General features: G+C 40.8%; 1 protein-coding gene across 2 annotated transcripts in view; it reads left to right on the forward strand.

The window, feature by feature from the left end:
• The first annotated feature begins 4,582 nt into the window (after nucleotides 1-4,582).
• Nucleotides 4,583-12,565, forward strand: part of TULP4 (TUB like protein 4) — a 149,274-nt gene continuing 141,291 nt past the window's right edge. The window contains exon 1 of one of the 2 annotated variants that reach the window (XM_066315540.1): nucleotides 4,583-4,648. The gene's annotated coding sequence lies outside the window, so the exon portion shown is untranslated. Of the gene's footprint in view, nucleotides 4,649-4,682; nucleotides 4,767-12,565 lie in introns of those variants that run through there. The other variant, XM_066315539.1, reaches the window with a different exon arrangement.

Consider the following 12,565-nt stretch of genomic DNA (forward strand, 5'->3'; position numbering starts at 1 on the left):
CTCTGGTGGAGGAAAATTCAAGGTGAGATAGATCAAAAGGAAATGCCTTTTAGAATCAGTTGAGCATATGAAACTAACAAAAATGAGTTAAGTTTGCATGTGGAAGGAGTGAATAGATTTGCATGTGAAAAGGGGAACAAGTTTGCAAATGAAACTGTAATGCATTAAAAATGGGACAGTCATTCATGCAGTAAATCCAGAGAGAGGTGAAGGTGGAAAGTAGAATAATGGAGGCATCTACAAAAGCAGCTTTTGCATTGTAACACAAGACATTTCAGTACCTATTCTGTGTTTTGTGAGGCAGTGCTCTGCAAGGTGAATTCTATGTGCCTCTTTTTTTTTTTTTTTTTTTTACAACCTATAAAGGAAAGTTTTCTATTTCTTTTAATTTAGGACATTTTGGTAATTTTCTGCTTCCATTTATTTCCAGAAGGACCAAAAAACTGGAGTGAAATAAAGACATACCTTAATTTTAGTTTGAGGCTTCTTGATTCTATAGCATACATAGTTGAATTGAACTCAAAGGTATTGCCAAGTTTTTATAACAGTCAGGCTTGTGTGGATTTAATCACATGACAACACTAAACACTTTTTTGCTTACTGCTAATGATTACACCTGAAAGATGCAAGCGCTTTTTTTTGTTGTTGTTTGTGTATAGATAGGTAACTGATTTTTGTTATTCCATAGTCATCTGGATTTAGTTGATCTGCATCTTAAACAAAACTATCTTTAGGATGGGATTAGTTATGAAGAGCTGCATCCCAAATGATACATAAAAAACCCTAAACAAACCAAAAAATCAAACCCTGAACCAACAAACAAAAAATCCCTATGTTAAACTAATGGATTCGAGAGGATCTTAACAATAATGGCTACATTTGAGTTTTCAGGTGTACTTTCCCCTTCCCATGAATCATGTGAGAAACTTCTAGGAAGTGTTTGTATTATTAAATAACCAACGACCTGTGGCTTTACATTTAATGAGTGTATAGAGAACTATTGGCTCACCAGTTCTGGGAACACAATGCCCATGCAAATCACAGTTCTGTTCTTTGCAGTGCTAATGTTGCTTGGATTTGGAAGGCAACGAAGTCCTGTGCTTTGTTTTCTGTCCCAACCTACCCAAGTTGTATAAGCAAGCATTAACAAAGTGAATTTCTTCACCTTGTGAAAGGTGAAGAAATAATGAAAACTGAAATGAAATAGGAAGAAAGTGTCTACAATAAAAAACATTTTAAGTAAGAGAATACAAATATTTTACCTAACAAGAAAAATATCTGAGATGTGCTATTGGGCAGAACAAGGAAGGTGAATTGAAGATTGTGTTCTCATGTTTTTTGAAATTAAAAACAAAAAGACATTCAAAAAAGTTTGCATAGTTGCTTGTAGACAAAATGGGATTTATCATCTGACTTCATGAAGGGTCATTACTAGTTTTTTAATGGTGTCTGCCTTTAAAAATAAAGGAGATATTACAAGAAAGTCTTTCTGAAAAAGAGGACAGCCTTTGGTTCCTTAGAGGGTTTGTGAATATGGGATTAATGGATTACAGAAATGGACAGATATTAAAGTAGCTGTGTACTCTCACATCTGGGTAAAAAGGACAAGCATAAGCCTGGTTATGATTGAAAGAGAGCTGAGTTCTTCTGGAAGGACACGTCTATTGCCTTTGACCTTAAATACGCAATACTCCAATAATAAAAATTAATTTATAAGCTTTTCTGTACAGTTACTTGACTGATCTTTATTATCCAGTCAAGTGGGCTAAATAACTAAGCTTTTCTTTAGGTCAGTAACACCAAGAACTGAGCAGAACCAGAGTATTCAACCAACCAACCAACTAACCAAATGAAACAAACAAAAAAAAAGTGGGATTTTTAGGCTTTGTCATAAAATTAACAATGGTACAGGAGATTATGATTTTAATAAAATAATTTTAGCTTACTGTTTCTATTAATTTGTATTGCTGAAGTTGCATTAAATGTTGGAGTTGGATTATTGGAATTTTGTTACTGATAGCACCATAATCTAATGAACTGGTACTTTAGGTCAGTCTTAGTAGAGGAGAAAGGGATCAATGGGCTAGTGAAGGAAAAGGCTGTCTGTTTCCTTTGGGTTTTATATGTTTTGTATAAATCTTAAAAACATACTGTTAAGTGTGAATTAAGTATGCTTTAAAATGCTTCATTATCCTAGAGGAGTACCTTTAGTCACAGTACAAAAAAGGTTCAAAAAAGTACAAAGTAGTTTCACAAACCATATGCAATACAGTAAGTGGTATTTTCCCAAGTATGATCTCCTGCTGCATTTACAGAGCAACAGTGTCCCGTAGGCAAGTTACAAGACCATGTTCTATTGCTATAAATAGTAGAGATTTTAACTTCTATTTTCACTTTGGAAGATGAGGCCTTGTCTTATCTGGAAGTATACTCTTGGATTCCACTCAGATTATGGACTTCATCTGAGATTGCCGTAACTTCCCTTCTGCACGTGGAGGAATGCTGTAGTCCACCTCCAGCATAGCAAAAAGCCTTGTTGATTCACACATGCAGATGACAAAGATGGGGAATTGTTCCTCCGTTGCAAGGTTTAAATACCTGAAAGTATCTGGTTCTAATTCTTGGGACTCCTGTGCCTCTGTGTAAATTAATTTTTGGAAAACAAATGCATTACGTTGATAGAGAGGGAGCAATCATTTTCCCATTTATCCTCCCTGACTGCTGCATCAGAGTGCAGAATGGGTGAGACTCCTGCAAGGTGTCAGTCAGTCATGGTCATAGTGTGTAGAGGCTGCTGAACAACTACCAAACACCTTTCTCTTGTGGTTATGAACCAGGCACAACTTCTAATGCATCTCAGAAAAGTGACTAGTAGGCAACACTGTTGCACCATAGTTAATGTGCCTGGGGTGAAGAGGACAGGATTATAAAGGCAATTAAAGAAAGCAACAGTGGTGTTTTGTAAACCTCTCTCTGGTGTTTTTTTGCTTTACTACCTAAATTTAATTCTTATGATGGCCAGTAAACTAGGAATTGAGCTAAGACACAGATAGCTGAAGTCAGACACAAGAATTGAGTGAACAGTGGTTTCAACTATTCTGGCTCCTCAAAATTTTCAACACGAAATACACAAAATACACAAAGTATAGGCCTACCAGTGATGGTGATGGTTGTTTTGTGAAGATATCCAGCAGGTAATTCAGGGAGAGCAGTAAAGCTGGTCTTCATAGCTCACCAGTTGATAGCAACTCTATAATGCACCCAGAAATGAAGCCTGACGGCTTTTTACTGCACTTTAGCTACAGGATCTGTTAAGAGGTGTCCCAGGGTTCAGCTGTGTAGTGTAACTGAAAATCTTCAATAAAAAGCAACGTTTTTTCTAAATGAGATTTTTATTAACAGACAAAATGTATACCCAACTCTAACACAGTATCTCAGGCTTCAGTCTTCCAGATTTTGCACACGTAGCTGGTTCTCTGGCACAAAGTTTGGCCCCTTCTTGCTATAGGTTGTAAGATAAAATCCTCTGAAAAATATTTACCGTCTTAGTTTCTGAAATGGTCTGTAAGTTTTGATTACTAAAGGCAGCAGGGGATAGGGCCTTTTCACTTCCTGCTCCCCGTGTACTATTCTTTGGATGGCTTTTCTAGAGCTGATAATTGCAGTTTGTTCGTGGTTTCCTTAAACTACTGAGTGCTTTACACCTTTTATGTTCAGGCATTTTGTTGCTCCTTTCTGAAGAAAGTGAATGTGCGCTGAATGCGATACCCGAGTACACCTCAGTTTGCTTTCACTGAGGCTCCCCCAGGTCTTGTAGTGTTGGTATCCCTGGATTTTATCCTGACTTTCCAAGTTTGAAGGATAAAGGTATACTCTCCCATAAGACGCCCCCTTTACCCATTACTGTAAGCATTATTTTTTGCGAGCACGGAACACTGGTCAGCACAGTTAATTTTCCCTCGCTCTGGCGTTTAGTGTGACTCAAAAACGCAGGAACACAGGGCTTGTGATTCTTGCACGGAGTGTGGAGTACACGCTGGGGCTCGGTGCCCCAGACATTGGCACCAACTTACATTCCCTCTTTCTCAGCCCTAAAGGCAGGAGGGGTAAGCCGGCTCTCAGCGCTTTCTTTGTCAAATCACGCCCGCTATTGTGATTCCTGCTCCAGCGGGGGGCACAGGGACGTGCTGGCGGCTCTTTCCCCCGCCAGACGAGCTGTGCCCACCCCGGGCTGCGGTGTGTCCCGGCCCGGTGCCGCGGGCTGGGCTTGCGGGTCAGCCCCGCAGCCGGCGGGGCCCATGCCCGGCCATCCCGGCCCGTCCCACGCCCGTCTATCCCGGGCTATCCCGGGCTACCCCGGCCCATCCCGGCGGGGCCCATGCCCGGCCATCCCGGGCTATCCCGGCGCGGCCCATGCCCGGCCATCCCGGGCTCTCCCGGCCCATGCCCGGCCATCCCGGGCTCTCCCGGCCCATCCCGGCGCGGCCCATGCCCGTCTATCCCGGCTCTCCCGGCCCATCCCGGCGCGGCGGGCGGGCGGCGGGCGCGCGGCGGGGGCGGAGCCGGGCCGGGGCAGGGCGGCGGTCACGTGGCGGGGTCACGTGGCGGGGAGCCGGGCCCAGCCGCCGCCGCCGCCGCTCCGAGAGCGGTGAGAGACGGAGCCGGGAGGGCGGGCGAGGAAGGCGGGAGGGGAACAGGGAGCGGGAGGGAGGGGTCCCGCGGGCGCGAGTGGCCGCCGCCCGCTCCGCCGCCGCCGTCGCGCCGAGGTGAGTGCGGGAGGTGGGGCGGGATGGGCCGGGCGCTGTGCGGGGCCGCGGGCGGCTCCGGGGCTGTTTTCCTTTTGTTCCGGTGGGCGCCGGCCGCGGGCAGGGCGGTCCCGCTCCCCGGGGCGGCGGGGTCCCGGTGCGCCGCCGGGACGTGCGCGCCCGCCGTGTGCCGCCAGCCGCGTCCTTCCCGCGGCGTTCCCCCGCGCCCGGCGGGCTCCGGCCGGGGTGAGCCTGGGAGCGCGGGCGGCAGCCTGTCCGGAGCGCCCCTCGGCTCACACCTGCGGCTCCGGGCCCCGGCGGGGTGCTGCCCGCCGGAGGTCCGGGAGCCCCGGCGGCGGCGGGGAGGGAAGCGCCGGCTCCGGCATCACCTGTGACTCTCCGTGCGCCGCCCGTAGCGCTGCCATTTGTAAACATTTTTGTCTTTTTCTTCTGTTTTTCTTTTCTCTCCCGCTGCGTCCCCCCCGTGTCCCCGCCTTGGCGGGGTGGGGGCTGGCGGGGGGGCGCACGGCTCGGAGCCGTGCCCCCGATGTGCAGAGATCCGCCTCGGGAGCGCAACTCCTTCGCATTCTTTGTGTTGTGTCTTCTCGCCGTGCCTTTCAGTAAGCGTCTGTGTGCGAACGTGTTCGAGCACCTTGCCTTCCGAAAAAGTGCAGGAATCGTTTACCAGTTCAGTGCTTAAATTTGACTGAGACATTAGAACAGACAATTAAAACCAGCTGCATGGGGTGAGATCAAAGGTCTGTCTTGTTTGGATTGCCGTTTCTGCAAGTGGCACATAGCAGATGCTTAGGAAACACCATAACAACAGGGTGAGCGTGCTGTGATTCTTTGGGAAAGCAGCCAGGCCTCCAGCAATTTGAGGTTAAGGGATTGCCTGAGTCAAATTTGATGTTTTTGTGTTTAGGAGTCCTTTTTCACCCGTGGCTCAGATATACATGTTTTTCAAACAAGAACAAAACAAAGGTTTCCTAATAGAAAATGTTCATCTTAAAAAAAAACATAAAATATTTTATATTATGTGTATAATATATTGCACTCATATTATTGTCATAGGTAGTTTTATTTTGCCAGGATTAAATTTGCCTTTCCAAGGGTTACTGATTCATGAGCAATATCCTGTGTTTTGAATAGGTAAGGGGTATTTGCAGTGAATGTTTTCTATACCTATGAAAACTGTAAATAAAAAATTTTGTTCCTTAATGTTTGTTTTTACAAATATTTTTCAAAATTTAAGTCTTAAAGTAACAGTTTAATAAAATGACATTTAGTAAGAGCTGTGTCATAATAGCAAGTGTTTTACCATAATACGATATTGACAGCTTTGGAGATGGTCGCATGAACCACTAACATTTAATTGTTTTTACTTAAGCTTAAAGACTTAAATTGTTGTCTCATTGCATCACGATTTTTGGTAAAATCATTTTGAGGATACCATCACCAATTTTACGACAATAGCAAAATCACAGTGATCCCTGAGGATGCTAGCTATCAACTTGATCCTGTAATCCTAATTCAAGAAATAGCTTCATGCCAGTAGTTCCTAACCTGATTGCTCTTATAAGGAACATTTGCACGAGTGGGCCTCATTTTTCACAGGCAATGTGAATGTCAGGAAAAGTAGAGCTATTTCAAAAAACTGCATCTTCCCCCACGCCCCCAATGGAATTTTGTAAGAAGGTCATTAGCAGTTTCTTGGGGGCTGGAGGGAGGTAGTGGGTTGATAGTATATATAGATAGCTATTTATAAGATTAAAAATAGCTTAGAAAACTGAAAACTGTAACTGTTATGAATGATTTTCATAGAAAGACAATTTTTTTTGTACATTGCATCACTGTTTCTGACAACAGACTGGATTTCTCACCTAGTCAACAGATGTTTAGTGTAAAACCCTTAACACTTTTCATGATTCTCTGAAAACCCTACTCATGTTGAACTATATTGAGCCTGTGATGGACAGTTTAAAATATTCAGTATATTTCCTTCAGTAAGGCAGTGAATAGATTTAAATGCTTCTATTGTGAACTTGCACCAAGAAAGCTGTTGTAGTGCAGCTGATTCATTTTTATCACAAAAATTTAATTGATTCGGCTGAACTTTGAAATGAAATCGGTTTTGTTTATAGCTGGCTTTTAGAAAAAGTTGTACTTGTTTTATGTAATTATTAAGCATACTTAAAATACACAGCTTTTAGCATTGCTTTTCATTAGTAGGTCTCAAAGCACCTTGCAAAAGAATTCAGTGTAATTATTCTCTTCTTATCTTAGGGTAATTATTATCATGTTATCTAGTGCTCATAAAGAGATCATTGTCTGCCTGTGATTGCTATAAGAAGCTCTAATAATAAAATCAGACTTTTGATTTAGTTATTTTTTTTTTACAATAAAACCCCAACAAACTCACCTTTCTGTTTCTGTTGTAGCATTTTTTTTTATTTAATTTAATGATGTCTGAGGTAGTTTCATACCATACCTTCCATGCCAGTGTTGGAAGTTAAGCCTGTGCTTTATGGCTTACAGACTTCTCTTCCTGGTGTCAGAAGAAACCTTGCTGAAGGCTTAACTAAATTCATTGATGAGTTAGAAAATGCTTCAAGACAGTTCCTGTTAAGGTGATCCAGGTGCTAATGGTGCACGTCTCTAGTTCAGTGACCAGGGAGCTTGGCTGCTCAGAGAGTTTGTCCATATGTCTGTCTCTTGATATCGATCAGGATAAAAAAAGTGTGTGTGAATGAGCCAGTTACACGGCCAGCATCCTCCTGTCTTATGTGTCTTGCTTCATCTCTGCTATGGTAGAGTTGTAAAAATGGTACAGAATCTTTCATTTTTTTGCGTTGCCATCAGTGTCTCATTTTTGTAATGCATCTGGTAGCAGAACAACCTCTAATGCTAGGGATGTGAAGTACACATCTTCAAGTTGTTTTCTAACTGTCTCTATCAGTTGAGATCTGCAGTTGAATATTACTAATTGCATTATTAGTGCATTTTCATAGTTACTTAGGACTTGAGGTCTTATGCTGGGTCAATAGTTGACAAAATAGAACAAAAAGCTGGTGGGTTTTTTTAAATTCAAGATAATACATTAAGTCGTCATTTAGGGATTAAATACAAGTTAGGAAATGTATGGTTGGGTTGACAATGGAGAGATTGTAATTTGAAAACTGTTTATTGTACTATATGCTATATAATATGGGAACTGTATTCATAGACAGTGTAATGCTATCAGGAAATATAAGCTTGTAATACAAACTTAGATCTAAGTTATAAACCTTTCAATAAAGAGAATGAAGGCTTAGCTACTGCAATGAAATGTTTGTCAGAAGTCAGGCAGGTGTAGTCGGTGATTTCAGCTGGCTCTCTGTAGAAACAGTGCCTTCTTGTTGGCAGACTTGCATCTAGATTTCACTTAGATTTGTGTGGTTTCGGATTGTTTGGAAAAAGGTCCAAGAGGAAATGTTTTGAAAAGTCCAGTTTCAAGAATCTGCCTGTTGCTGTGCTCATTGTTTTTGTGTGACTCTTGTTTTGATCCATGCTTTTATTATTTGATTCTTTTTTTCTCTGTTGTGTAGTTTTAAACTAATGCCTTTGTTTATATCATTTTACGATATTTAAAACTTTAATATCTTTTAAATGGCTCACAATAATGGTTTTCACTTTGAGCTCACACCCATGAAAGGCCTCAGTATTACTCTGCTGTGTGCCATATCCTTGATAGCTATAATATATCAAATCTGGTCTGGAGAACCTCCCACTGGAAAGCTGGGCTGTGTAGTGTGGAGGTCCTTCGCTGCCTTCTGCATAGTTTGAGAGCTAAGAGACCCAGCTGGTAGTTGTACACTTTGCTGGTGCCCTGGTTTGAATAGTCTCCAACATCCTTGTCTAGTGCAAAATACTCTTTGCGAGACATTCACTTGAAGACTGACTCTCCCATTAGAATAGAAAGATCTAGCATCTCTCAATACTCACATCAATCCATCCTATCCTGTCAGCTCCTTCTCTGCTTTGTATCTGCCATGGAATAGATTCTTCTCCTTTGAAGACACCCTTTTCATGAAATATTTGTTGAAGCAAGTATCTTCCAGCTGAACTGTTTTCTGTATAAAATCCTCCTATATCTCTTGTTTCACTGGTTTGAACAGTGAATTTCTAAGGCGGCCAAATCCATGCATATATCCATTTAAAGAGAATTGATGCAAATACTTTACCAGTGGTCTCTGGCACCACTTAAGCAGACAAAAGACAAGAAAAGGAGCCATAAATGTTGGACACAATATGCAAAAAAAGATACATAACAAGAATATGATCGAAGAACAGTGTTTTTGAAGATGGGTAGCAAATAAAGTTATTGGGAAAAGGAAAGGTTGACTGCCTGCTGTGATTGTGATGGATCACAGTCCACAGGAGGCTCTTTAGTTGGAGAAAGACCATAACTAACAAAATTCTTAAATGAGAGAGAAAGCACTCTCACTTTTATTCTCTTTTGGATGCAGTATCTAATACAATGGGAGCCTTGGTCCTTTGAGCAACCAGGCATTAGTAGCAATGTTCTTGCAGTCTCTGCTTTATAAAGAACAGATCTCTATTCTGATGGAGTGGTGGGGTTACTTTTATGAAATCCTTTCAGCTGTAAGTAACTAAAAAATTAAACACAACTCTAGAGATGTACCTATCTAAAATCTGATTAAAAAACACTGAAAGTAAAATACACAAATCCTGTCTTGCAGATCATAGAGGGTATGGATAATAGTTACTGTTGTATAAAAATAGAAAAAATGTTACTCATAAAGCTATTTTAAGTGTTAAGCAAAACTTTTAAGGGGGAGTGAATTCAGCTAAGGGAGGAGGAAGAGTTATATACTTGTGGTGTCTTCCCCAGCTCTCACGAGTCATGTAAGTATATTAAGAACTGTTACTATATAAATATCTTGGCTGCCATACAAGTGCCCTACATAGTGTTTGGAAATGAGGGACTTGAACAGTGTAGGTGTTGAACCAGCTTTAGATACTGTACCTTCTTTCTACCCAGGCACAAAAATATGGACCTATGAATGGCATATCAGCTCAGACCAGAGGTGTTTTTACATCAGTATCTTGTTTTTAGCAGTGAATGATAGCAGATGCCCAGGGCAGAGTATGATAGGGTGTACAAATAGCTGAGTGTCTGAAGGGAAATGTCACTGGGTTCTAGCAGGGTGCAGTTTAGGGGTTTGTGACAGATGGTATTTAATCATTTGGGGTTTAATAGTTGCAGTGAATTTATGCCATCTTTTTTTTTTTTTTTTTTTTTTTTTTTTTTGAACCCTTGATAGCTTTGGCATCTGCAGCATCCTGTGATACAAGAATGACAAAAGTTTTACATGTCCATTTTTAGTTCATCTGTTGCCAGCTTAAGAGTTACAATCCTCCACTCCTTTAATTTGCTTGATGTAAAAACCCTGTTATTTTTAATTTGTAAAATCTGATTAAAAACTTCTATGGATAAAGCTGAGTGCTTGACGTGGAACACATATGGAATCGCAGGCCTTGTATGCAAACTCATGTTTAGTGTGAAGTATAAAGAAAGGACTCTTCATAGGAGTTCTTTTCACTTTGAGTAAAGTCCTGTTTATTTATGGTTTGCATTCCTCTTAACATGGAACCTGAGAATTGCTTATAGCGAGTTTTTGCTCTTACCAATGTATCTTTTTGTAAAGACTATGAGTTTCATATCTACTGAATATGAATTCTATCCGTAGAAACATTGTGAGCATAAAAAGCTGGCCTGTGGAAAGTGACTGCCAAGTTCATAAGATTGAAGTTTTGATTGAGATTTTAGTAGAGTTTTCGGTAGTTGCATAGTAGAAGACTGGTATTGTATCTGTATTTGTCCCTTTAGTCAATAAAAAAGAAAAAGACATTTCTGAATAGTTTGGAAACAGAACAATATGTAAATGAAATGGCTCTTTCCTATGGTCAGTACAGGAACTTTCACCTAATCTGTAAAGAAACAATGAAGTAAATCAAATGGGTTTGATTTGCATTTCCAGACTTAGATTGGGCTGGAGTCTGTTGAAGACTTTTCTAGTCTGACATGGACTTATCCCTGGTTTGGATTTCTGCTTCCTTCTCGTATCTGGTAGGGTTTGTTAGAAGATCTTTAATGTTTGATGCTTAAGGCGCAGGATCCTTGGCAAATATATATGTATGTATGTATGTATGTTTTTTAATTTGTCATCAGAAAATGAGGCTAACATGGGGAAAACAGCTTCCATTGTCCATTAAGTGTTTATGAATTCAATTGGCTAAAGCAATTAGAGTGTTTGACTTCTAATAAAGTTTTTAATAAATGCATTTAAATTTTATATTGACATGGGAAGCTATGCAGTGAAAATCTGCTAACTTGCATGAATGATCAAGGGATAAAATTAAACCGGCTCATGTTACAGGTATGCAGTTTGGAGCCATTTGCTATTTTTCCAAAGTGGAGGTGAAGATATAAAGTAGATTTTAAAAAGATTAGAGTAGTGGGGGGAGGGACATGGTTCTTCTAAAGATACCTGTATGAAGTCTTATTGTGAATTGTAACAGAGCACCATGAGCAAGAATTAATCTGTTTCTCTCGACAGTCAAAGCTTTGATGCAGCAATAGGGTTCCATTAAAAGCTAATACAAATCGTAGGATTAAGTCCTCTTCTTCTGAGTTACAGACCTTTTAGGGGTGGATTCCTTCCAGATTTGCCAGCCCACTGAGGAGACATTCTGTCTTCCTTTATACCAGTAGAAATACCCTGTGGAACATGTATAAAATCCAATACAAGTTATTTCCTGGTGTTGCAAAGGGAATTTTTGAATTTGAAAGTCTGTTCACTGGACCTGTAATAAGATTGAGGAAAGTATACTATATAAGAAAAGTATAATTTGAGCTCAGCACTTGTGCTAAGAGTATGCCTGTATAGTATTGGGAAAAGCAAAGGTCTCCTCTGAGAGGAGACCCTCCTCTCAGAGGCCTCAGGGTCTCTAGCTGGGTAAATGCAGTGGCAGCATCTCCTGAAAAACACCTCAGCCTGCATGCTGCAAGTCTGATTAGAAAGGTGCTGGCATGCTCTTCTGCAGAGGAGATGGACAAGGAGAGAAGACATAAGTGAAATAGAGCAAAGGTGAGGTGTACAGTCACATTTCATCCACATATTATCACAAGAACTGTGTATTTTATACTTTGCAGTAGCAAATTGCTGACTGTGTCTTTTAGGAAAACATATTCTGTCAAAAAATACCCGTATCTGATGGATAAATAACTAATACCTGGATGACAGAGAGATGATGAAGGTGCAGGAACAGGGGTGAGGTGAAGCAGTATGAAAATTTAATAATCATATTGACTCTTATCGGTAGGATTCACAATGACTTTTTAAAGAAAGGGTTTTAGAGCTTGGTTGCTGTGGCTATTGCATGGTATCTTTTAAATCCTATTTAGGAGTTATAGGGGAGTTGTTTGTTTCTTTAGTTGTTATGAATTAGAAGTCAGTAACAGACACCTCCCCCCCCCAAAACCAGTACTTACTTTTATTAATAAAGAAATTGGAAATTGCTCTTTCTTCCAAGGATTTAAATGAGAGACCACTGAAGAGAGAGTGATGTTGTAGTTTGGTAGTTGAGGAAGAAGAAGATGTATAGAAAATTTGTGCAGTACAGTTTCATTTTCAGTATTGTGTTGGTCAGTTGTGCAGTTATTAATGCAGAAAGCAGATAACCTGAATTATGGTTGTTCTGGGCTAAAAGTGTCTATTAGTGCTTCAAGATCTCATAAAAGATAGTCTTCTATT

Source organism: Sylvia atricapilla, chromosome 3, assembly GCF_009819655.1.
Source record: "Sylvia atricapilla isolate bSylAtr1 chromosome 3, bSylAtr1.pri, whole genome shotgun sequence".
Lineage (NCBI taxonomy): Eukaryota > Metazoa > Chordata > Aves > Passeriformes > Sylviidae > Sylvia > Sylvia atricapilla.